Source organism: Pelophylax lessonae, assembly GCF_965119305.1.
Source record: "Pelophylax lessonae genome assembly, chromosome: 2".
NCBI lineage: Eukaryota > Metazoa > Chordata > Amphibia > Anura > Ranidae > Pelophylax > Pelophylax lessonae.
Genome location: NC_138769.1, coordinates 249197716 through 249224394, shown reverse-complemented (window position 1 = coordinate 249224394; position 26679 = coordinate 249197716).

Sequence of the window (26679 nt, the reverse complement as noted above, 5' to 3'; positions counted from 1 at the left end):
CAGATGCAGTAGGTCCACATTTCTGAAGAAATTTACAAGACTTTATACAAGCAAGAAAGTTAATAACTAGTAATGTTTGTAGCTGTTCATTTGCTGTACCACTTCCTCTGTGTCCCCCCCCCATGGAAAAAAGGTCATATTCCAGACATTTTCACATGTTTATAGTTCTAATTATTCGTTTTGTGTTCATTGCTTCATCACCATCATTTTAACTGACCACCTCACCCTTACACAGGGGATCCAAGGCATCCTTGTTGAAAAAAAATATTTAAATATGCATCTGGATTGACAACTTCTACTTTCCAGGGTCATAACCAAATACGGGGGGTAGGATGCCTTGCAGGGACACCTGCAAACTCTTTGCATTATTTGTCTTCATATCTTCGGTTGATATTTTTGTTCCCAATAAACCTGATTAAGATATAAGAACTGTATTTAATACAAGTTATGTATTGGCACAATTGTGGAAGCCCCATGGTTGGACATAAAACTGGAGTTGTGACTTAGAATTTACCCAGTTTCTTGATACAACAGAGTGTTGACTCTTTGGAAGGCAAATGGGCCAGCATCTTGGTTCTCGTGGACAATAAGGAATTTACTATTATTAATGCCTATGGGCCCAACACACACTGTTCCTAAAAATGTACATGATCGTTACACTTTAAATTATTTTTTTTATTTGATAAAGGAATATTGAAACCTCAAGCTTGGAGAGATCGTCCCATTTCATTGTTGGCCAGATGCTACCTTGTCAAAAGTTTAACCAGATTGCTCTATTCCCTGCAACTTGTTCAACATTCTATTATATAATTTCTATCATTTATTTCAACCTGTTAAAGATTGAGTCTGTAACACCAAATATTATACTAACACTGCTTTGGACAAACAAATTGTTTTACCATTATGACTTCAAGGGGTCATAACTACATCTTTACATGAACTTACTAAATATATCAAAAAGGACATCCTTTTTCAGGATACTAAAGTAGCATGGAGAGAGATAAGTATGAAATCCCCAGGACCCCCAGAGATTCCACCCACAGATTGGTCTTTGACAGATTTGGGAAACCTTACAGGAAACGAAAACCCCTTTAATGGAGCTATCAGACCCTAAGGGAAGCTAAATACCCCTAGAGCATTGAAAAATGGGCAACCCCGACTAAACAAACACTGGAGGATACTTGGACTAGCATAAAATTGGGCTGGTCTCACACTAAAAAAAGCAATGCTGAGTAAAACCTGGAGGGAAACACTATTTAAAATCATAGTATAATGTCCCTCTGAAATCTCCTCCCCCAGGTTGTATAGTATCTTGACTTAAGTACAAGGCTGTACGAGGCCCAAATCTCATGCATTTCTGTGGATGTTGCCAGGAACTGAAACTTTTTGGAAAACTGCCCTTCAATACATGAATAAAATGTTTGAAGTACACTATGTCCTGGCACATATCTTCTACATGATCATGGGAAGTGGGAGGTAAGTGCATCCCAAAGCCTTTTCAAATGCAAAATGATATGTAATTTAGGTATTGAGAAGACCATATTGATACAGTGACTTCTGCCCAATTAAGTGAAGATTGATGACTTGAAGCCAGTTTGTTTAGACTGATGATTCTAGGTAGGTCAAATACTGTTATTTGTAAAAACAATGAATACGTTGCATTTCTTAACAACATGGTCTAAATAATAATGCAAGTACTCTCTATAGAACAGCTGAGGAAGGTCAATACTATCTTCAGACAAACTGCTTTTTTTTTAAACTAAAGGCAACTAGACTGTTCACTATGCAAGGGAAGATGTCCCTGATTGGGTATTCCTGATTGGGTATTCTTTGAAATGTGAAATTTCACCAAATCCAATAATCTATGAGAAAACTTCACTTGCAAATAAACACCCAATTTACCTTTAGTAATGCAATCCCACTGTGTGCTATAATACAGAAATAATTATTAGCAATTTCGGAAAACTATATATTCTGTAGTAGGATTTCCCTGTCTTCAAGGTTTCTCATAATTCACATTCAGATGCAAGTGGCTATAACTAGATACTTACTGGTGGCTGTGTCAGTTATTGGTTGATGATGAGTTGATGACAAACTATTTTGCTTAGTTTATGGTTAAGCCTATTTTACTGCAACTTACCATTGTGTTGTCCTACGACAGATGGCATCTCTTATATAAGTGTAAGTTTACCAGATGTGCAGTCAACAGTCAAAAGTGATAACTTTTTTTTGCACAGCAGGTATGAACTTTCTTTTTAAGCTATTCTCTGTTATATGTTAATGAATGTTAGTACTAATCTGGCAAAGCATAAAAATCTCCACTTTTTTGACTAATGATCATTTTGAATTGTCTACCAACACAGAACCTTCAGCCTCAAAAAGAGACGCTAACTGGAGTTTGTGCTGTGCAGAGGACTGCACCTGCATATTGATAATCTAGAAACATCTAGAAACATCAAATATTGTGATAATACAATAAAAAACATTTTCATTGTGAGCCATTGGGGTTCGTTTACTAAAACTGGAGAGTGCAAAATCTGGTACAGCTGTGCATGGTAGCCAATTAGCTTCTAACTTCAGCTTGTTCAATAAGCTTTAACGAAACAAAAAAAAAATGGAAGTTGATTGGTTTCTATACAGAGCTGCACCAGATTTTGCATGCAACATTTAAAAAAGATTATAACAGTAGGGCTAGCAAAAAAAATATACTCACCTAGGTGGATACAGCATTGGTCCGATGCTGCATCTGTCCCCAGCTAGCTCTAAAACTGATAACTGAGCGATCAAAGACCACTGATTGCTCAATTCTCAATGTTCTGTGAGCAGAGAGCTGGTCACTAACATTCCCACTGCTCTGCCCCTTAAATGCTCACTGAAGCGATGGGCTGTGAAGGGGCGGGTGCGGCTGGCTCAGGCTCCCAGTGGCTCACTAAGAAGCTGAGCCAGCTGCTAGTCCAGGCTTCTGGGTGGTTCCCTACCATATAGATCGGCTCCTTAATGTCAGCCAACAGTGGGCTTTAGCCCACTGTCAGCTGTAATAGGGTCACAGGAGTGCAGAACAAACTGCACTTCAGTGATCCCTCATGGAAGTATAGCTAAAATAGCTTTGTTATGCTTCTTCTTTAAGGGGAGCAAAATGTTAAGCCACATCTTCATGTCCTTTAGGCCCTCATTTAAAAAAAAAAAATGCTGAGCATGTTTTTCTTTTTATTAAAAAAAATGTTTTTTATATATATATATATGTATATATATATATATATATATATATATATATATACTGTAATGTGTGTGTACAGTTTATATATATATATCACACAAAACCACCAAAATACCAGTAATCTTCAAAATCTATATCCAGGTGTTGGGAAAACTTGAACACAGTTTAAGCTTTCTCTTGACAATAACATTGGCAAAAACACAAAAAACTTAACGCAGTTTATTAAAAGATCTGGTCACAATATTCTTCCCCACCCTACAAAGAAACTTCCTGTTGTCTGGTGAGAAAGAAAGAAAATCCACATATTTCTCTTTTCATATTTTTTTTCATTCATTGCAATAGACAAATGAAAACCTAGTGGTGCTATATCATAGGATAATACCTTTCAATAGCAAAACACAGGGATGCCAGAACATTGTGAATGAAAAAGGTTTCAAAAGATCTGAAAACAGAATTTTGGGGGCAGACATAGCATTTAATGTGTATGCAGAAATGGTGACAATTACACTTTGAAAAGAGAGAAGTAATATGTCACTAATGGGTAATCACTAATAATGTCACCGAATGGGTTGGGTTTGAGGCAGGTTTGGCAAATTATTTTGATTTTCGGTTGCCAAATCTGAATCCTATTGAAATAAATTGGAGCCCAAAAATAATAGGTAAGGGATTGTCAAACAAATAGTGTTTGGGGGGGGGGGGCTGGACACTGCCTTGGGTAACATTATCCAATGCAAAAAAAAAATCTTAATTTCTGTTTGGCAGGGTACCGTGGTTGTGAGGGTCTGCAGACAAGGGGCTTAAGAGAATCTGGAATCCCTTTAAATATAAGGAGGACCCAGATACCACCCCAGACAAGAAAATGAGTAGGGGGTATATAGTAACCACTAGTCATTCCCCAAAAAAATTTAAACACTAGACAATGACAACACACTTTTGACAAGTGCTCTAATAAAAAATGAAAACCCCCAAAAACATCCCATGATGTACATCCATTGTCAATCACATCATCTAGTAATGCAGATCCACTGAAATCATGATGAACGACAAGTCACAGGGTGGATAATGTCTGATGGGAAACTGTGACTAGTTCCCCAGCAGTGCAAAGATGTATAAAAAACATTTTTTTTTTTAACTAGTAATGGCGGCGATCTGCAATTTTTTTTGCTGGACTGCGACATTGCAGCGGACAGATTGGACCCTTGACTGACATTTTTGACACTTTTGGGGGTACCAGTGACATTACTACAGTAATCAGTGCTATACATATGCACTGTTACTCTAAAAATTACACTGGCAGGGAAGGGGTTAACTTTATTGGTGATCAGTGGGTTAAATTTATCCCTAGGGGCGTGATTCTAACTGTGGGGGGGCGTGGCTTGTGATGTAACCACAGAGACATACGATCCTACATAACAGGATCGTGTAGACTCTGCAGTTACATCAGGTAAAATTACAGACGGCTGTGTTTACATAAGCCGTCTGCCTTTCTCCCTCTCGTAATGGCGGCGATCTGCGATTTTTTTTTCGGGACTGCGACATTGCAGCGGACAGATTGGACCCTTGACTGACATTTTTGACACTTTTAGGGGTACCAGTGACATTACTACAGTAATCAGTGCTATACATATGCACTGTTACTGTAAAAATTACACTGGCAGGGAAGGGGTTACCTTTATTGGTGATCAGTGGGTTCAATTTATCCCTAGGGGCGTGATTCTAACTGTGGGGGGGCGTGGCTTGTGATGTAACCACAGAAACATACGATCCTACATAGCAAGATCGTATAGTCTCTGCAGTTACATCAGGGAGTATTACAGACGGCTGTGTTTACATCAGCCGTCTGCCTTTCTCCCTCTCCAGCGGTAGATCGCAAGTGACCGGCGGACATATCTGAGCCGCCGGTCACTCGCGCGGGGATGTCAGGGAACGAGCGGGGCGGGAGTGCTCTCCCCCGGGAGACTCATGGGCGAGCGACGTACCGGTACGTCACTTTGCCCAGGAGGGGCTGCCCGGCACAGTAAATAGTCGTGCGGCGGTCGACAAGTGGTTAACAGAAAGCAGCACTAATTCCTAACAGATAATGGCTAACATCCTAAACATATAAAATATACACTATGTAAAAACCACTGTGAAATGTTCCTGTACAAGTGTGATATCATGAAATGAACAAATAAATATACATAAATTGATCATTATACAAATTTATCCACTGTGCTGTGTAAACATGTGAAAAAATATGATAAAATTAAAAAAAAAAAATAAAATTAAATACCTGTACATTATTACTACACAAATAAAACTATTACAATAATAAAGTTATATCCTATGCTGGTGCAAACAAATAAAGGTGTTGACAAATGCTAAATAATTTATTATTCAAGGGCTCCTTGTCCAAAAAAAGCCTCTGTGCTTCATTGCTTGTGCTCCTCAAAATTGCTCCCTCCCCAGAATATATTGACCACTTGGGATGGGCCGCACGACCCACTGTTCGGTTCGCACCAGAACTTTCGAACATCGCGAAAGTTCGGAACTGAATAATGAACCCCATTGAAGTTTATGGGACCCAAACTGGAAAAATCAAAAGTGCCCATTTTGAAGGCTTCTATGCAATGATTCAGCATACTATGGTTATTGGGTCTGGGTACTGCCCTGGGGGACTTTTTTTTTAAAAAACATAATTTTTAAATGAGCAATGATTTACTGATGCCTAAACTGAAAGCATCAAAATTAGAAATAACAATAAAAATGAAAACTTCCTTTCAATATAGTGCCTGGGCGGTCTACTTTGTCTAATTGTAAAGTTGCACACCTGTTCTGTGTATAGAAGCTGCTGCAGAAATAATTGCATTTATAAAGCCAAAAAAATTACATTTCTGTCTTTATTTTGTAAACAACGGTTTGGGGAGCCAGTCTGTATGATGAGGCCACAATGTAGTGCAATGGGAACAAGATTAGAGATTTTTTGGATATATTCTAGTGTCTCTTCTGCAGACTTTGGATAGAAGTAACGCACAGAAATATACTGCGTAAAACGTGCACTAACGCACAGAAATATACTGCATTAAACATAACCTAACGCATTGAAATATACTGCGTTAAATGTGCACTAACACACTGAAATATACTGCGGTAAACCTGCCCTGATAAAGCAAACTGACACTAAAGTAAAAATGAATGGCCACTCACTACACTCACTGAACTATCACTAGATGCACATTAAAGTAAAAATGAACGTTTACTACACTCACACTGACTGAACTATCACTAGATTCACATTAAAGTGACAATAAAGTAAAAATGAATGGGCGCACAACACTCACACTGACTGAATTTTCACTAGGTTCACACTAAACTGATATTCTACACTGGCAATAGAATCAGAATAGCAAACTAACTCTCTAGTAGCACTGAACAGAGCCATGTTCTATCTCTCTCCACGCCGATATCACACTACAAATAGCTGTTATTGAAAGAATACTTTTACAGTGTGGGGTGAGACTAAGAGCAATGAGCCATGATTGGATAGAGTCATCATTACTTTCTCCAATCATGGCTCTGACAGTGCTCTGATTGGGCAAAGCTTTCATTGCTTCAGCCAATCAGGGCTTCCAATGCACTGTGCGGTGGCTATCATGAACCTGAAGGTGAGCCTGATATAGTGAGGAAGGCCTCTCTTACGCCTCTGACTCGGGGCCCCTGGTAGTGTAGACAGGAGGTGCCGGAGTGTAGAGTAGCACGAGTGCCTGAAGATTGCTTGAAGCAGGCAGGTGTTAACTGGTGGGGATCACCAGGTGAGTCCGGCAAGCAGGTATGAATGCAGGCAGCCTGTACTGGAGACAGCAGACCAGATAGCAGAGCGAGCTGGCTGGATCCTCACAGACAGGGTGGACAGATTCAGGGAAGACTGGTACGTAGTAGAAGACAAGCCGGGTCTGGAACCGATCGGTAGTGCAGAAGCAAATAGGAGTAAACAGGAGCGGAGGTCAAGGGACAAGCCGGGGTCAATGCAGGCGGAGAGCAGAGGATGGTCAGGACAAGCCGGGTCTGGAACTTGGAAGCAGAGTACAGGTTTTCAGGTTAGCAGGTTAGCCAAGGCTGAAGACAAAGCAGCACTGGAGCTGAGCAAGGGCTGGGTTTAAATAGCCCGTTTGGCGCCAGTATCTGTTACATGATCGCGTACATGCGAACACGAGTGCGCGACGGTATGTGTGCCCGTGCGTGTTTGCGCATGCGTGCGCACATTCGCCATCGCTAAGTTCCTGCGTGCTTTAACAGGAGCAAGTCTTTGCCTGTGTGCAGCAAACCTTTTCTTACAGTGGTGCAGTGCATTGTGGTCATTCAGCGGTTCAAACAAATGGTTGAATGCCCCAATAATTAGTGTGTTTGTCGAACGGGCGAACAGCCAATGTTCGGCCCAAACTCATGCTCGGCCCGAACCATTCCTCCATCCCTATTGACCACTTATTGGACTAAATAGCATGGCGAGATCTGGGTGGGTGCTGGGGTGGGATGCACCCCCCAGATTTCAATAGGACCCACCCAAATTCCACTGCCTTCCCCCCTTCACCCTCCACCTTGGACTGTGCCCACAGGGCGAATGATCGGGGTCAGTGGGGGCAGTTACAGAACCAATCACTTGTATTGGCTCTCTCTCTCTACAACAGCCAAAAGCCGTCAGGAGGGAGAGGAAGAGAAGCCCGCTTTCAGCTGTTGCAGAGAGAGAGAGAGTCATACAGAGGATCAGGTCTGTAATTGCCCCCCACTGCTCCAATCCTCCTCCCTTTCCACCATCCTCTTCCCCCTGCCTCCCCACAGAGCGCTGCCGGCTTCCCTCATCTCCTCTCCCGGGGCTTCTGCTAAATATGTAATTTACTGGCCCCTTCCTTTTGTTAATGAACACAGTAAGTGATCAGTAATGTGGTGGAGGGTAGGGAAAGGCATGTTATAGTGCTGTGTAAACCTTAGGCCTGGATGGATAGAAATACAAATCATTTGGTTGTAAAAACCTCCTCTTTATATGTATTTCAACTGTGTATTTAGCTATTAGCTGTTTTCTTGGTGTTGCGCTTAAAGTGGTTGTAAACCCCAGTCATAAAATTTGAACTAAGCACATATATCTGTAGTTTTTACTTGTCTCTCTCTAAAGCTTAAGTGTCGCTTCTCTCTGGTGCTTCGTTCCTCTGTTATCAGCATGAGTCACTTTTGAAAAGTTTTCCAAAAACACATGAGATGAAGATAGAAAATTTGTGTCGGGGAGGGAGATAACCATGGAGCTTGCCTATTCAGAATACAGCTTTGCATGTTCCTTCGTTCCTCTGCCTATGTGAACGAGGGGTTGGGTTATTTTCAACACAATCAGCTCTCACAGTGTCTCAGAACTGTAACTATAGTTTTTCACTTCCTTCTTTGTACTACTCACAGACGCATAAGGATTTCTCGTTCAAAGTAAATGTACATACAATAGATACAACAGAAGTGTAAAAAGGATACAACAAAAATGTAAAGAAGATAGAGTCCAAATATAGAGTGGGCAAATGGTATACAAGATATATAGAGAGAGTCAATGAGCGATAATGAAAAGTTAATAAGTATAATAAATAATGTAGAAGTGGAAGTCAATGGGGTTGCAATAATAGGAATAGCGTGTCTGTGTCCTCCCTATGGGTCACCCCTAATGGGTTCAAGCTGTGACCCAGAAGGAGAACAGGTAATGGGAACCTTCCACAAATAAAGGATCTTCGAAAAATATCTTGACTAATAGAAATATCTCATAGAACATATGAAGAACAGCCAAATATAGCATGGCACATAGTCATCCAATTGTTTAAAATAAACGAGGACTCAAATCTAGTAGAGAAAGTAAATTGTTGTATCGAAAGATTACTAGAAACCAAATAATAATAACAAAATAAAAAGAAATAGAGGGAAGGAGAAAAAACAGAAGGCAAGAAAGCCAGAAAGGAAAAAGAGTGGAACATAGAGAAAAGAAGTGGGAACAATTATCGGGAATAAGGCAAGGCAGAAGGAAACAATATAATAGGACGGTGTTGGAATGTTACCAAGAAAGTAAAACAGCTTCATTGAAGTCTGGGGGAAGCATCTTGGAAATCCAAGGTTTCCAAAGAATGTCAAATTTATTCAAAGTGCCATTATCCAAGGCCGACATCTTGGCATGTATCATCGAAATGTTCACTCGTTGTTTAGTTTTACAAATGTTTAAGGAAGAGGATTTCCATGCTTTGGCAATAGTCTGTTTAGCGGCTGTTAAGCGTTGCATAAGAAGTTTAAACTGAGTGCATGTAAGAATGTCTGGTTTTGCATTTAAAAGTGCAATCGTTGGGTCTGGCAGTAGTGGCATATCAAACAGCTTAGAGACCAATCGAAAGACTTCTCCCCAAAAAGAGGAAACAATCGGGCATAGCCACCAGGTGTGAAAGTGGGTACCAACCTCCGAACAGCCGCAAAAACAGAGTGCTGAGAGTTGTGGTGTAAATTTAGCCATTCTGGAGGGCACCAAATACCAACGCATGAATACTTTATAGGAAGCCTCTAACGCAATAATGTTGGTGAAAGAGGATTTTGTACTAGACCATATATCCGACTCTGTGTTATTCAAAGAGCGACCCAGATCAGATTCCCATTTTACTACATAATCAGGGGGTCCTTCTTCAAGTTTAACAAGAAGTTGCAAGTATAGTTGTGAAATAAGGCCCTTAATGTGGGGTTCTTTATAGCAAACTCGTTAAAATGGCCAATGCAGAGGGCCAGTTCCAGACAGAAGCGGGGAAAAAAAAGTTTTTTATTTGTAAAAATCGAAAAAGTTGAGAGGAAGGGAGAGAATTGGAAGCACTTAAATCCGGAAAAGATATGAAATCGGATGCAGAGACCAAATTGTAAAGTCTAGTTAGTCCTGATGTGACCCAGTTGCTGAAAGATGACGGGGATACCCAGGCTGGGTAGAAGGAAGGATTTCTAAGAAAGGAGAGCAAGGGGGTTATGTGTTGATTGACGGCCATATGGTGTTTTCATTCTGTCCCAGATTGAAAGTGTGTGTTTGATAATAGGGTTGGGAATAAGTGAACAAGATTTGGGTTTTAGCCATATAAGATTGGAGATCGAGAGAGGATCAATTTAAGTAGATTCAATAGCAACCCACAATGGTATTTCCTGTGTTGCGTGGTATTTGGTGACCGGTGCAATCTGAGCAGCTATATAGTAGGTATTAAAGTTAGGGAACCCTAAACCACCTCGAATTTTCAGAAGGAATAAAGTCTTACTAGCAATCCTTGGTCTAGTACCACCCCAAGTGAAATTCAAAGTTTTCCGTTGTAAAATACGTAGAAAATGAGCTGGTATTGGTATTGGAAGGACTTTTAGGAAATTTAGGAAGTATTGATATTTTAATAACTGCAATCCTTCCAAACCAGGATCGGGGAAGAGATGTCCAATATTTAAAGAGATCATGAATCTTTCTCAGCCAGGGGGGGTTGTTGGCTGAGAACAAACTAGAATTGTCAGCTGTAAGTTTGATTTCAAGATAAGGAAGGTGGTGTGAGGACCAGGAAAAGGGTAATGCGGACTGGGTCAAATGGAGTTCTTCTGTGGATAAGGAAATATTCAATGCTGTAGACTTATGAAGGTTCACAGGTAGGCCTGAAATCTTACTAAATTTGTGCAAAGTATGAATAAGGTTGGGTGCAGAGATATGAGGGGAAGAGAGAAATAGAAGAACATCATCCGCAAACAAACATAGTTTGTGGTGATGGCCCCCCAATTTGATCCCTTTTATAGAAGGGATTAGTCTGATGTGTTTTGGGGCGAGTGGTTCAATTAATAGGGAAAATAGTAGGGGCGACAAGGGACAAACTTTTCATGTACCCCTTTTCACAAGAAAAAGTTCAGATTTGTATCCAGCGTATTTTATGTATGCTCTAGGTTCATTGTATAAGGCGGCCACCCATGTTAAAAAATAAGGGCCAAAACCCCATTTACATAGGGCAAAATCCATGTAAGACCAGGAAACCAAGTCAAAATCTTTTTTAATGTCTAAAGATAGGAAACAAGTGGAGATGTGTCTCTTTCTAGCAATGTGTGAAAGTAGTAACGCCCGACAAATATTATCACCTGCTTGACGGCCAGGAATAAAACCTACTTGGTCTCTGTGAATAAGTTTTCCGATAATACTATTTAATCTTAAGGCTATAATTTTTGCAAGATTTTAATATCCAAATTTAAAAGGAATATAGGATGGTAGTTAGACCAGGTAGTGTCATCAGTATGAGGTTTAGGTATCATGCATATGGAGGCTGTGAGAGATTCCCCTCTAAAGGATGCACCATATAGAAGGGAATTGAAAGCATTAGCCAAAAGAGGAGTCAAAGTAGAGGAAAACGTTTGGTAATATAATGTAGAAAACCCATCTGGACCCGGTCTTTTATTAGGTTTCAACGATTTGATAGCTGCTAATATTTCATCTTGTGAAAAGAGAGAATCTAAAAAATCTAGTTGTGGAGAAGGGATGGTAGGAAGATTTAGGTTTTAGATTTAGGAGAACTTCTGGAGTTATAAAGGGCAGCAAGATGAGATCTGAAGTTAGCAAGAATTTTAACAGAATTGCTAGAATAGGAATTGTCCGCAATCTTAGGTTTGATATGTTTAGAGGGATTGTGAGCTTTATTTAGCATGTGTGCCAAAAGGGTATCGGGCTTATTAGATTTAAGATAGAAATGGTGTCTAGCTCTACGAATTGTTTTGTCAGTCGTTTCAGTAAGAAATAAATCAAATTCAAGCCTAGCGTTATCCAGATCCTGTTTCCGGGCAGGTGTGGGGTCACATTGGAACGCAAGATAGCATTTGGTAAAAGTCGATTCTAATTTATCACTAAGGGTTTTAAGTTCTTTTTTCAAACGCGACATCTGTCGCATACTGTTCCTTAGTGCGATAATAATGGAACTTAGCAATAATGTCGCAAGGCGGACCATCAGGTTTTTTGGGTGTAAGTGCACGGTGGACTCTGTCCATTTCCAGGCGGTCCACTGGAATAATGGGCTGTAATTTTTGAAAAAGTGCCAACATAGTGGCTTGTAAGTCAGTGACAGATTCAGGAATGCCCCTAATGCATAGATTAGAGCGCCGAGCCCTATTTTCAAAATCTTCCAGGCGATATTGTAGTGAAAGATTTTCCTCCTTAAGAGATTAAATTTCTACAGTATAAGTTTGGGTATCGTTTTCTATATCATCCACTCTGGTTTCAAGGTCAGTAGTGATAGATGAACATCGGCCGGGGCGGTTCGCGAAAGCCAGCCACAAATTTTCTCAAAAAATAGGTCATATTTGCAGCCACAAAAGATGTACTAGCTGTGCACAAATAGCCCCAGCACATGGGCAATGTCATAACAGAAGTATTGCAATTAAAAAGTTGCCCTAAATTTTTATTTATTTTTTTACAGCAAAAAATATATAATTTTTTTTCATAAATCAGCCAGAACTGACAGCAGCCAGTAAATACATTGTCTAATACATATAGGGTCCATTCACACATCTGTAAAATGGGTCCGCATCCATTCCACAATTTGGCGGAACCTTTACAGACCCATTGTTTTTCATTTCCAGTCTGAAAAATTAGGCATGTAGTGTTGCTGCAGAAATGCTCAGTCTCACCACTACACCTGTCACAATGCTGCACAGTGCACAATAATACTACTAATCCACTATAATATGCTTTCTACAAAGTATATTATACTGGTGGATTTACCCCTCCCCCCCCCCCTTTTTAGTGCACTGCACAGCAATACCAAAAAATTTGCAGCCCTTTAAATGACTTTTGTGGACATTGACAGAGCGATTTGTGTGTGACTGCAGCCGATCTCTAACTGCCCCTAAAGCAACCACTGGATACCTCTCCCTATAGTAAGGAGACTGTAATAGACCCTAAAATGACATTGGAGCACTTTAAATGACTTTTGTAGACATTGACAGAGCGATTTTTGTGTGACTGCAGCCGATCTCTAACTGCCCCTAAAGAATCTTCACAGCGCTATATGTCTAGTAAACTCTCCCTGATGAGCAAAGCAGACCTCTCCCTACACTGGCAGAAAGCGGAATGTGAAATGGCCGCCAGATCGGGTCTATTTATAGGGAAGGGGGACTGTCCATGTGCTGAAATGTTTCAATTGGCTGTCCCTTTCCCCCTGAGGGCTGTGTCATTGGTCAAAGTTCTCCCCAATGTAAACAAATATGGCCGCCGTGAACGAAGCCATGTGTCCGCAAATTTGGCGGGTAGCGAACAAGCAAAATTTGCCTTGAACCGACCGCTGGGCGAACCGCAAGGCCATCTCTAAGTCCCTGTTCACATTAGGACGCTCCGACTTAGGGGGCGACCTGTGAAGTCGCGTGCAGCGCGACTTCGGCGCGACTTGCAGGGACTTCACATAATGGAAGTCAATGCAAGTCGCCTCCAGGTCGCCCCCAAGTAGTACAGGACCCTTTTTTCTAAGTCGGAGTGACTTGTATCGCTCCTGTTAGAACGGCTCCTGTACTACACAGTGGGAGCGACGGTGCACGACTTGTCAGGCCGACCAAGTCGCCTTGACAAGTCGTACCAGTGTGAATGGACACTAAAGGTCAGATATCCTAAAGCCCAAATCTCTAATTTCCTTAGTGAGGCTATTTGTGATGTGGTCGGTAGTGATGTCGCGAACATAAAATTTAATGTTCGCGAACGGCGAACGCGAACATTGGCAAATGTTTGCGAACCGGGCAAACCGCCATAGACTTCAATAGGCAGGTGAATTTTAAAACCCACAGGGACTCTTTCTGGCCACAATAGTGATGGAAAAGTTGTTTCAAGGGGACTAACACCTGGACTGTGGCATGCCGGAGGGGGATCCATGGCAAAACTCCCATGGAAAATTACGTAGTTGACGCAGAGTCAGGTTTTAATCCATAAAGGGAATAAATCACCTAACATTCCTAAATTGTTTGGAATAACGTGCTTTAAAACATCCAGTGTGTGTATACGATCAGGTATGATGTTGTATTGATCAGGTAGTGTAAGGGTTACGCCCGCTTCACAGTGACAGACCAAACTCCCCGTTTAACGCACCGCAAACAACCGCAAACAGACCAGAACCGACCAAAATGGGACAGGAACTGGGCTTTAAGGGTTAGGTTTAGTGTTAGGGGCTAGGGTTAGGGTTAGGGTTACGGTGAGATACTTAGGGTTAGAGTTAGTAACCCTACCCCTACGCCTTTAACCCTAACAGTCTAACCCTAAGCACTAAAAATAACCCTAGCCCTAACCCTAGCCCTAACCCTAGCCCATTTTTTGATAGAGAGCCAATTATTGGAAAAATTAAAAAAAAATAAAAATAAAAAAAATAAAACATTTCTTTGGATTTAGCGTCTGGGGGGTCTAAAAAGTGTACCTGTGAAATTTCAGCTCTGTAGCATGTCCGGAACCAGAAAAAAATACGAATTAGGGTTAGGGCTAGGGCTAGGGTTAGGGTTAGGGCTAGGGTTAGGGTTATTTTTATGGCTAGGCTTAGAGGGTTAGGGTTAAGGTTAGAGGGTTAGGGTTATGGTTAGAGGGTTAGGGTTAGGTTTAGTGTTAGGGGATAGGGTTAGGGTTACGGTGAGATACTTAGGGTTAGAGTTAGTAGCCCTACCCCTACCCCTCTAACCCTAACCCTCTAACCCTAAGCACTAAAAATAACCCTAACCTTAGCCCTGACCCTAACCCTAACCCTAACCCTAGCCCTAACCCTAATTCTAATTTTTTTTCTGGTTCTGGACATGTTACAGAGCTGATACTTCACAGGTACACTTTTTAGACCCCCCCCCCCCCCCCAGACAATAAATCCAAAGAAATTTTTTTTTTGTTTTTTTTGTTTTTTTTTTAATTTTTTCAATAATTGTCTCTCTATCAAAAATGACAATTTTTAAGAACTTTTTTTTTTTGTGTGTGATTTAGTGTCTGGGGGGTCTAAAAAGAGTACATGTGAAGTTTCAGCTCTGTAGCATGTCCAGAACCAGAAAAAAGATCATTTTTCAGTAGAGCAGGGATGGTGGGAACCCTCCTTTTTATAACTATATGATCTTTTTTTTTCTGGTTCTGGACATGCTATAGAGCTGAAACTTCACAGGTACGCTTTTTAGACCCCCCCCATACACTAATCCCAAAAAAGTCATGCCTGCCACCGTATATATCAGTGGTGGGTGGGCAGTGGCACTGCAGTGGGCACAGTACACTCTGTGGACCTGACAGTCACTGGCACCCAGGCAACTGCAATTATAAAAAAATATATATATTTTTAATTTGCAAGCTGCTGTGCCACCGTATATATCAGTGGTGGGTGGGCAGTGGCACTGCAGTGGGCACAGTACACTCTGTGGACCTGACAGTCACTGGCAGCCCAGGCAACTGCAATCATAAAAAATATTTTTTTTTTTTCAATTTGCAACAAGATGCTGTGCCACCGTATATATATCAGTGGTGGGCACTGCAGTGGGTACAGTACACTCTGTGGACCTGACACAGCGCTCACTGCAATTATGACAGAGGAAAAAAAAAATATTTTTTAAAATGCAAGGTACTGTGCCTGTGCCACCCAAAAATGAGTGTGGTGTGCACACAGTACAGTCTGTGGTGGGTCTGTGGCCTCTCACACACAGCGGGCAGGCAACTGCAGTGCACAATATATATATATATATATATATATATATTTATATATATAAAAAATACTCAAATACCAGCCCTAAAAAGGGCTTTTGGGGACAATAGATATATATATATATATATATATATATATATATATATATATATAAATATATATATATATATCACAGAACAAAAAAAATTACACAAATACCAGCCCTAAACAGGGCTTTTTGGGGACAATAGATATATATATATCCAAAAAAAAAACCTCAAATACCAGCCCTAGGAAGGGCTTTTTGGGGTGCTGTCCTTACAGCAGGAGTGTACCAAGAACACTGACTAACAAGACCGGGAACACTGACTAACAACTGTCCCTAGCTATTAACAGCAGCAGCAGCAGCACTTTCTCACTAACACACTGCTTCAGAAATGATCTAAGATGGATGCTGCCCTTGCTTATTTATAGGAGGTGGGAGGGTCTGGGAGGGAGGTATGCTGATTGGCCTGGAATGTGTCTGCTGACTGTGAGGTTCAGGGTCAAAGTTTGCCTCAATGATGATGTATAGGAGGCGGACCGAACATCGCATATGTTCGCCTGCCGAGGCGAACGCGAACATGCGAAGTTCGCCAGGAACTGTCCGCCGGCGAACAGTTCGGTACATCTCTAGTGGTCAGATGTTTGGGATAATAGTTTTTGAAACATATTTTCCATCTGTTGTGACATTGCTGGAGATTCTGTCACAATATTTACATTTCCCTGTGAGGGTAAATTGTGGTTAAACTGATGAGAGAGTGACCCAGAAATCTGAGGAGACATGGAACACTGGGCAGGCCTCACTGGGCGTACAGGCACACCTGGAGCAGCTTTAGGGCTCTTTCACACGGTCCGCCTCCATAGGCGGATCCATGCAGCTCAGCGGGGATCGATCCGCGATCCCCGCTGAGCCGGCGGATGACAGCTCCGTCTCCGCTTGCAGTGCGGAGAGGGAGGTGTCACAGCCCCCGCTGCTCTCTATGGGGAATCAAATGTGAAAGGACTGCCTGTCCGCTCTCATCCGATCCGATCCGATCCCCAGGACGGATGGAAAATAGGGTTTCCATCCGTCCGGATTTCACGGACAGGATCGGATGCGGATGGCAGCGGGTGTCAGCGGACATGTCACCGCTGACATCCGCTGCTCCATAGGGCTGAATGGGGCATCTGATCAGATCCGCCTAAAAAACTGACAGGCGGATCTGATCGGACCGCCCGTGTGAAAGAGCCCTAAGCCGCTGCCATTTTAACAGGAGAGCGGGACAGTGTCTCTTTAAGGGATTTAGTTTTAATTTTGTGCTGGTTCCCAACTAAAAACATACTGCTGTATTCCTGACTGTTTTAGCTACCTTTAAGGGCAAATTGAGTTGAATTTTGCGATCAGTAGTCCTCTGTTTAATGTGGTTATCTTCCTGTCGGGAGCGGAGCTTCAGCCAGACATTACCGCCTCAGCCGCCTCCGCCAGATGCATTAGGATTTTATCACTTTGAAGGGGTGTAGGGAAGAGAAGACTGCAGCTAAACTAGTAAAACTTATGTAGGAGGAGTTGTTTTATCTCTGTGTATCGCCTAACGCTATTCACTAAACTAAGTATATGTGAGGGTTTACAACCACTTTAAAGGGGTTAAGTGTGTTTTTAAATTTCAAGCGAACCGTTGACAATTTGTTTTATTTAAATGCTAATAGAGTTTCTAACTGTCATGGTACTTATACCTGTTCAGGGCAGAAATGGCCTAAATAAGGGAATGGAAATTCTCCAATCAGAATAAACAAAAATGTTGAAGGCTTGAATGCATTGATGGAAGAGAGTAAAGAAGGAAGTGGGGACACATTTGGCTTTGCTGACAGGGGAAGTAACATTCCCCTGCTTGTGACATAGATATTTCAAATGACAATGAAGTCCCTGGTGGGGAAGGGGGATGTCTTTTATTATAGGTAGTTTCACCCATTCCTGTCAATTTAACATTGGAAATTTGGACTGGTTGGAAAAAACTGACTGTGTGGATTGAGCTAGTCTTTCTTGGCACTGGGAAATTACACTTGGTTGTTCAGAGGTGGAGAACAATATGTCAGTAGACTAACAGAACAATGTGTATCATCCTTTATTAAACTGAGATAGATGTCTAATGTCACAAAATAAGGGAGTAAAAACATACTGCCCCCTTGCTAAAACTTTTACGCATGATTGTAATGTCAACTAAGCTATACTTCTGTTGAGTACTTCAATTGATCCAGATGGCAGTAATACCAGGTGAGAAGGGTAGACTGTAATTGGGTTCAATGCAAGACAATAGTTTAGAGATAGGGAAAAATGTTGTCATCTTATAGCAAGAAGAGTTTGCTGCCGAATCACCTTCAAGGCAGCATCACTAGTAATATTTTAAAATATCGAAACTAGCTTTAAAATGTATGAGATTTTAATGATTGGGTTTACAGTGAAGGAAAAAAGTATTTGATCTCTTGCTGATGTTGTACATTTGCCAACTGACAAAGAAATGATCCGTCTATAATTTTAATTTTTTAATTTTAGTTTTTTTTTTTTTACCAGTGGGAGACAGAATAACAACAAAAATATCCAGAAAAACGCATTTCAAAAAAGTTTATAAATTAATTTGCATTTTAACCACTTGCCTACAGTGCACTTTCACCCCCTTCCTGCCCAGACTGATTTTCAGCTTTCAGCGCTCTCACACTTTGAATGACAATTACTCAGTCATGCAACACTGTACCCATTAAAAATTTGTGTCCTTTTTTTCACACAAATAGAGCTTTCGTTTGAAGGTATTTAATCACTACTGGGTTTTTTTATTTTTTGTGCTTTAAATAAAAAAATACTGAAAATATTGTGAAAAAACGCATTTTTCTTTGTTTCTGTCATAAAATTTAGCAAATGAGTAATTTTTCTTCACAAATTTTGGCCAAAATTTATACTGCTACTTATCTTTGGTAAAAATAACCCAAATAAGTGTATATTATTTGGTCTTTGTGAAAGTTATAGAGTCCACAAGCTATGGTGCTATTCATTGAAAATTGATCACACTTGATCACACCTGATGTACTGAAGGCCTATCTCATTTCTTGAGACACTAAAAAGTCAGGAAAGTACGAATACCCCCAAAATGACCCCTTTTTGGAAAGTAGACATTCCAAGGTATTTAATAAGGGGCATGGTGAGTTTTTTGAAGTTGGAATTCTTTCCCACAACTCTTTGCAAAATGAAGATTTTTTTTTTACAAATTGACGTATTAACAGGTTATTTCTCTCACACAGCATATGTATACTTGCAACTACACCCCAAAACACATTCTACTACTCCTCCTGTGTATGGCGATACCACATGTGTGAGACTTTTTCACAGCCTGGCCACATACAGAGGCCTAACATCCAAGTAGCACCGTCCGGCATTCTAGGAGCACAAATTACACATATCATTTCCTGACAACCTATCGCACTTTTGAAGGCCTTGGAGCACCAGGACAATGGAAACCCCCATAAAATGACCCCATTTTGGAAAGCAAACAGCCCAACGTATAATTTTTGAGGCATAATGAGTCTTTTGAACTTGTCATTTTTTTCCACAAGTTTTTGGAAACTGTGGAAAGAAAATGAAAACACATTTTTTTTACACAAAGCTGTCCATTTATGCAATATTTCTAACTCATAGCATGTACATAGCAAAAATTGCACCCCAAAATACATTCTGATATTCCTCCTGAGTATGGCGATACCACATGTGTAACACTTTTACACAGCCTAGCCACATACAGACGCCTAACATCCAAGTAGCCCTTTTCACAAAGTTGTCCATTTATCCACTTTAAGACTGGGCCTATTTTTGACACTTGGTGTTTACAAGCTAAAATCATTTTTTTTTGCTAGAAAACTACTTAGAACCCCCAAACATTATATTTTTTTTTTTAGCAGAGACCCTAGAGAATAAAATGGAGATCATTGCAATATTTTTTATCACACCATATTTGCGCTGCAGTCTTCCAAATGCAATTTTTTTGAACAAAAATTCACTTTTTTGAACTAAAAAATAAGAAAACAGTAAATTTAGCCCAATTTTTTTCCATAATGTGAAAGACAATGTTACGCCGAGTAATTAGATACCCAACATGTCATGCTTCAAAATTGCGCATGCTCACAGAATGGCGCCAAACATTGGTACTTAAAAATCCCCATAGGCAACATTTTAAAAATTTCTGCAGGTTACTAGCTTAGAGTTCAAATTATTGCGCTCGCTCTAACGATCGCGGAGATACCTAACATGTATGGTTTGAACACCGTTTACATATGTGGGCGGGACTTGCGTATGCGTTTGCTTCTGCGCACGAGCTAACGGGGACAGGGCGCTTTAATTTTTTTTTTTTCCTATTTATTTTATTTATTATTTTTTTATTTTTACACAGTTTAAAAAAAAAATGTTTTGATCATTTTTATTCCTATTAAAAGGAATGTAAACATCCCTTGAAATAGAAATAGGCATGACAGGTCCTCTTTATTGTGAGATCTGGGGTCAAAAAGACCTCACACCTCACAACTACACTAAAAAAGAAAAAAAAAAAATTGTTGAAAAAGGAAAGAAAAAAAAAACAAAAAAAGCGGCCCTTTAAACCGGTTGCTAGGCAACGACTTTTGACGTAGCTCCGGTCCTCCAAGACCATAGAGTCGAGTGAGGGCCATCTTGCCTTCACTCGACTTCCTGTCTCTGAGGGTCCGGGACCGGATAGTCTTCCCCGCTGCCGGCGGGTCCGGTAAGCTGGGAAAACGTCTGGGACGCGGCGGGAGGGGGGGGCACCTCTTCCCCATGCACCGTAAGAGTAATTCCGCGGTGAATCCGCCACTGGGACCACCCTTATCTGAAAGCCGACCGCCCGCCGTTTAAAAAAATACCGGGGTTATGGCAGCTATCTGCTGCCATAACCCCAGTATTTAGCTTTTAATGGCCGACACATATAGTCGTTAGGCGGTCGGTAAGTGGTTGTATGTTTATGGCAAACAGGTAACGATGACTGATGGGGTGACAGGTGACTGATGGGGTGACAGGTGACGATGACTGATGGGGTGACAGGTGACAATGACTGATGGGGTGACAGGTGACAATGACTGATGGGGTGACAGGTGACGATGATTGATGAGGTGACAGATGACGATGATTGATGAGGTGACAAGTGACGATGATTGATGGGGTGACAGATGACAATCACTGACGGGGTGACAAGTGACGATGATTGATGGGGTGACAAGTGACGATGAATGATGGGGTGACAGGTGACGATGACTGATGGGGTGACAGGTGACGGTGATTGATGGGGTGACAGGTGACGGGCGATGGTCACCGATGGGTGACAGGTGACGGGCGATGGTGCACGGCGGTACTGATGGCAGTCTCTGGTGACCGGTGAACTTTAGGCTATGTTCACATGTGAGCGTAGCGATCGCGGGCAGAATCACTGCGATTCTGCCCGCGATCCAGAAATCATTGCAAATGGCGGGACGCCTGTGTGTTGCCCCTGATTTGCAGTAGCACCCCAAACGCTGTGCGATGCTGCTGCGATTTCCACCTGCCGAATCGCGGTAACATCACGCAAACAACGCATGACGCCCCAAAGAAACTCTTGTACCTTTTTTGGGCGTCATGCGATGTTTGTGCGATGTTACCGCGATTCGGCAGGCGGAAATGGCGGCAACATCGCACAGCGTTTGGGGTGCTATTGCAAATCACGGGCAACGCACAGGCGTCCCACGATTTGCAATTATTTCCAGATCGTGGGCAGAATCGCGGTGATTCTGCCTGCGATCGCTACGCTCACATGTGAACGTTATGGGTGTCAATTTCTGGGCACTGATGAGGTGACTGTTGGGTGACAGGTGACATTGGGGGGGGCTGAGGACTGTGTGGGGACATTTATTGGTGTGATTTTACTTTGACAGGTGTACAGAGCAGTAACTCACTATTTCTAGCTCTGCTCTCCCCACACTGGAAACTGTATGAGCGGAGAAGAGCTAGTAACAGTGAGTTACTGCTCTGTGTTTACATTTTGTGATCGGCTGTGAATGGATTCACAGCCGATCACATAGTAAACAGTCACTGTCAGTGACTGTTTACTACCGCCGGTGACAGCTGTGTTCCTACGGAACACAGTGCCACCGACATGACCGCGATGCGCGCTCCCGATCGCGCATGCGCGGTCATCTTGTGGGCGCCTCCATTGTGATCGGCTGTGTCATTGGAACACAGCCGATCACGTGGGAAACAGCCACGCCCATTGGCTGTTTCCCCCCTGCCGGTGACGGGGGGTGTCCCGGGGACACCCCGACACCGGCAGTGCTGGGCGGCGCGCACGTGATCGCGCGCCTGCCCTGCTTAAAGTGCCGCCGTCATATGTCGGCGGCCCAGGATAATGGTCGCACCGCTCCGCCGTCATATGACGGCGGGCGGGCGGCATCTGGTTAATGAAAGAAAATATTTGATCCCCTATCAATCAGCAAGATTTCTGGCTCCCAGGTGTCTTCTATATAGGTAACAAGCTGAGATTAGGAGCACTCTCTTAAAGGGAGTGCTCCTCATCTCAGCTTGTTACTTGTATAAAAGACACCTGTCCACAGAAGCAATCAATCAATCAGATTCCAATATCTCCACTATTGCCAAGACCAAAGAGCTGTTTAAGGATGTCTGGGACAAGATTATAGACCTACACAAGGCTGGAATGGGCTAGAAGACTATCGACAAGCAGCTTGGTGAGAGTGTGACAGCAGTTGGTGCGATTATTCCCAAATGGAAGAAGCACAAAATAACTGTCAATCTCCCTCGGTCTGGAACTCGATGCAAGATCTCACCTTGTGGAGTTTCAATGATCATGAGAACGGTGAGGAATCAGCCCAGAACTACACGGGAGAATCTTGTCGATGATCTCAAGGCAGCGGGGACCATAGTCACCAAGAAAACAATTGGTAACACACTACTCCATGAAGGACTGAAACCCTGCAGCTCTGGCAAGGTCCCCCTGCTCAAGAAAGTACATGTACAGGCCCGTCTGAAGTTTGCTAATGAACATCTGAATGATTCAGAGGAGAACTGCGTGAAACTGTTGTGGTCAGATGAGACCAAAATCAAGCTTTTTGGCATCAACTCAACTCGTTGTGTTTGGAGGAGGAATACTGAATACTGAATAATGACCCCAAGAATACCATCCCCACTGTCAAACATGGAGGTGGAAACATGCTTTGGGAGTGTTTTTCTGCTAAGAGGAGAGGACCACTTTGCCGCATCAAAAGGACGATGGGGGTTTGGGGGGGGTGTATGTACTGTCAAATCTTGGGTGAGAATCTCCTTCCCTCAGCTAGGGCATTGAAAATGGTTTGTGGATGGGTCTTCCAGCATGACAATGACCAAAACACATGATCAAGGCCACAAAGGAGTGGCTCAAGAAGAAGCACATTAAGGTCCTGGAGTGGCCTAGCCAGTCTCCAGACCTTAATCCCATAGAAAATATGTGGAGGGAGCTGAAGGTTAGAGTTACCAAATGTCAGCCTCGAAACCTTAATGACTTGGAGAGGATCTGCAAAGAGGAGTGAGACAAAATCCCTCCTGTGATGTGTGCAAAACCCACTGCACAGAGCAGGTAAGTATAACATGTTTGTTATTAAAAAAATAAAAAATAAAACAAAACTTTATAATCATTTTAAACTAATCAGCCTCATATTGTTATATGGTTACATCCTCAATTAGAAATCTAATGAATAAACCTCTCTTTATGGCAACTCTCTCCAAGGACTAATATTCTAATACTATGAACATATTCCAATTCAGCACCTGGCAAGATCTCCCAGGTTGGTTTTAATTGAGTGACGCGAGATAGCTGTGGATCCCTGTTGCTTTGGGGCTTTTATAATGTCGCTCTGTGTGCTCAGGAAAACCAAACTTTTGGTTTATGTGTATTTCTATAAGCCATATTTAAAGACCCCCTCGACTCCAAATAACATTATAAAAAAGTGTGCATTGGTGCATGTTCCCCATAGCAGTGCCAAGCTACCCATGCTCTTTTTTTCCCTAAAGCTTGTAAATTGACTTTGAAAAGGGCATCAAAAAAATTATTGGCTCTCATAAACTTTTGTGGCGTTTGGGTGCTATGTTCAGGGTGTGCAGATTTTTTTTAACTGTTCAGTGATAGTCCAGCAAACCTAAATTTGCTCAGTTCACTCATCACTACTAGGGATGAGCTAGTTTTGTTGATCTGAGTTCAGGGCCAAACCCTGAAGTCAGCATGCTGACTTAAGGGTTGGGACCAGGACCGGACTTCAGGGGTTGGACCTGATGCTGGCTCCTGGGTTAGGACCAGGATCCGAACACGGTTTGGACAAAAACAAACTCATCACTACTACAGCACTACTTACTAGCATACGTTAAAAGGATTGTGGTCTGGAATGTTTGCTTCATGATGTTCAGTAAGCTCTGCTTTTATAAAATAGAAAAACTCCCTGAAGTCTACCAATATTCTTCTATTGTCATTCTACAGAGCTGAGCTGTTTGTGATGCCATCACAGAAACTGTATGTGTTCATTGCATCCCACTTATGGAGCAGGAGATAAAACACGCATTCCATATAGTTATGAAAGAAATATATTAATGGGGAAATAAGCCTGGGAAATGTTTAGCAAAAGCAGTGAGGGACAAAAAAAAACGCATCCCACATCCCCAAAATTAAAAACGAGAATGGAGTAATTGTGCATTTGTCCCCAGATTTTGCCCAGGTGTTCCACTCGTATTACAGTCAGATCTACAATATTAGACAGAAAGAGAAAGGTAGATATAGGGGTAAGGAAGATCTAGCTGTGGGGGAATACCTGCAGGAGCTTGATTTCCCAAGATTTTCCAGAGAGGAGCTAGAGGACCTAGAAGCCCCAATCACATGGAAGGAGGTGGGGTGGGTGATAAAGAATATGGCCCTAGGAAAGAGTCCGGGCCCTGATGTATATTTGATCCTGTATTATAAAAGGTTCCAAAAATGTTTACCCCAAACTATGTGAGTACTTCAACACACTAGGGGAAGGGGAGAATTTAAGAGAGAAGTCTTTGCTTGGATGAGGATATATGTAAACGGTCAAAATTACGAGGTTTGTATACCAATGCCAGAAGCCTGGCCAACAAGATGGGAGAGCTGGAGCTGCTGATGTTTGAGGAGGAGTTCGATTTTTTGGGGATAACAGAGACGTGGTTCGACAGCTCTCATGATTGGATGGTGACCCCTTTATCGCATGGATAGAGAAGGTAAAAAAGGGGGAGGGGTATGTCTGTATATTAAGAACAGTGTACAGGTAAATATGAGGGATGATATTAATAATGGAGCTATGGACGAGGCAGAATCCCTATGGGTAGAACTAAAAAGGGAAGGCACTATAGGGAAGGTAATATTGGGCGTATGCTATAGGCCCCCCAACCAGAGGGAGAAGGGGGAGGCAGACCTCCTTTTAACAGATAGGATTGGCAGCAAGGATGGGAAATGTCATTATAATGAGGGACTTTAATTATCCAGATATAGTCTGGGCAGAAGGAACCGCGCATTTGGCCAAGGCTCGGCAGTTCTTAAATGTTTTGCAGGACAATTTCATGGGTCAGATGGTGAATGCACCGACAAGAAACAATGCGGTACTTGACCTACTGATTACCAACAATACAGACCTGCTCACGGATATAGAAATATGGGGCAACTTAGGAAACAGTGACCATAGGTCAATTCGTTTCAGTATTGATCATAGTAATAGGAAACACAAGGGTAATATAAGGACACAGAGGGCCTGATTCATAGTACGGCGAATTGGCGTTTCGGCGGGATTTTGCAAACCGGCGATTGTTTAAGTCTGAAATTGGTATTCAAAGAACGGCGGGCAGAAAATAGCGCCTAGTGTGAGATTCATTAAGATGCAATATGGTCAGAGCGCGACTTAAAACCACGCCAGCTAAAAGCTCGACTAAAGTTTAGCCAAATTTTCCCCTGTACCCCCAAAAATCCCAAATCACTGTGGAAGGTGTGGAAGTCAATTTGGAGATGACTTGCGTTTAAAAAATGTCAAAAACTGACTTAGAAAGAGAGATATCTGCGAAAGTGTAGAAAGGTTAAACAGCTCCTCCAGCCCCGAGCTGCGAACGCGCGAATGTGCGCATGCGCAACGCCAAATAGGCTCAAAAAATTTCGCCAGCGCGATTTTGGGCCAATTTTTTTTTGAATACCGATTGGAAATCCGCTGTCTCGCCCATAGAAAATGGCAAAAACCGGCGGAATTGGAAAAACATGCACACTTCCAACAAGGGATCCCTTAGTAAACACCATCACATTCCATACACCTTTCCTGCTAACTCAGAAATCATAGCAGTCAAATCTACAGTGTTTATATAGAACCTCCACATTATCGGAAAAAACCCACAAAATATTACATTGGGGAACGGGTCGTCAGATAGAACAAAAATAGATGTAAAACATATTTCAAAGAAAGATTATTAGCATTTCACACATATCAAGGAAATGTCACAATTTTGACAATATTTTATGTGTTTCAAAAGAATGTTTTTCGAAATATATTGCAAATACTACCTTTTCTTCCATATGGGTATGGCCAAGTGTTACCATTTTACTACACATTTAACTGAAGGTATATATATATATATCCCTCATACTTGGCTAATTAGCAAAGTATGCCCAACAAACAAATAGAGCTTTAGCTCACAATATTGCTACATATTGACTGGCATCTTTTGTATTTTGTTCA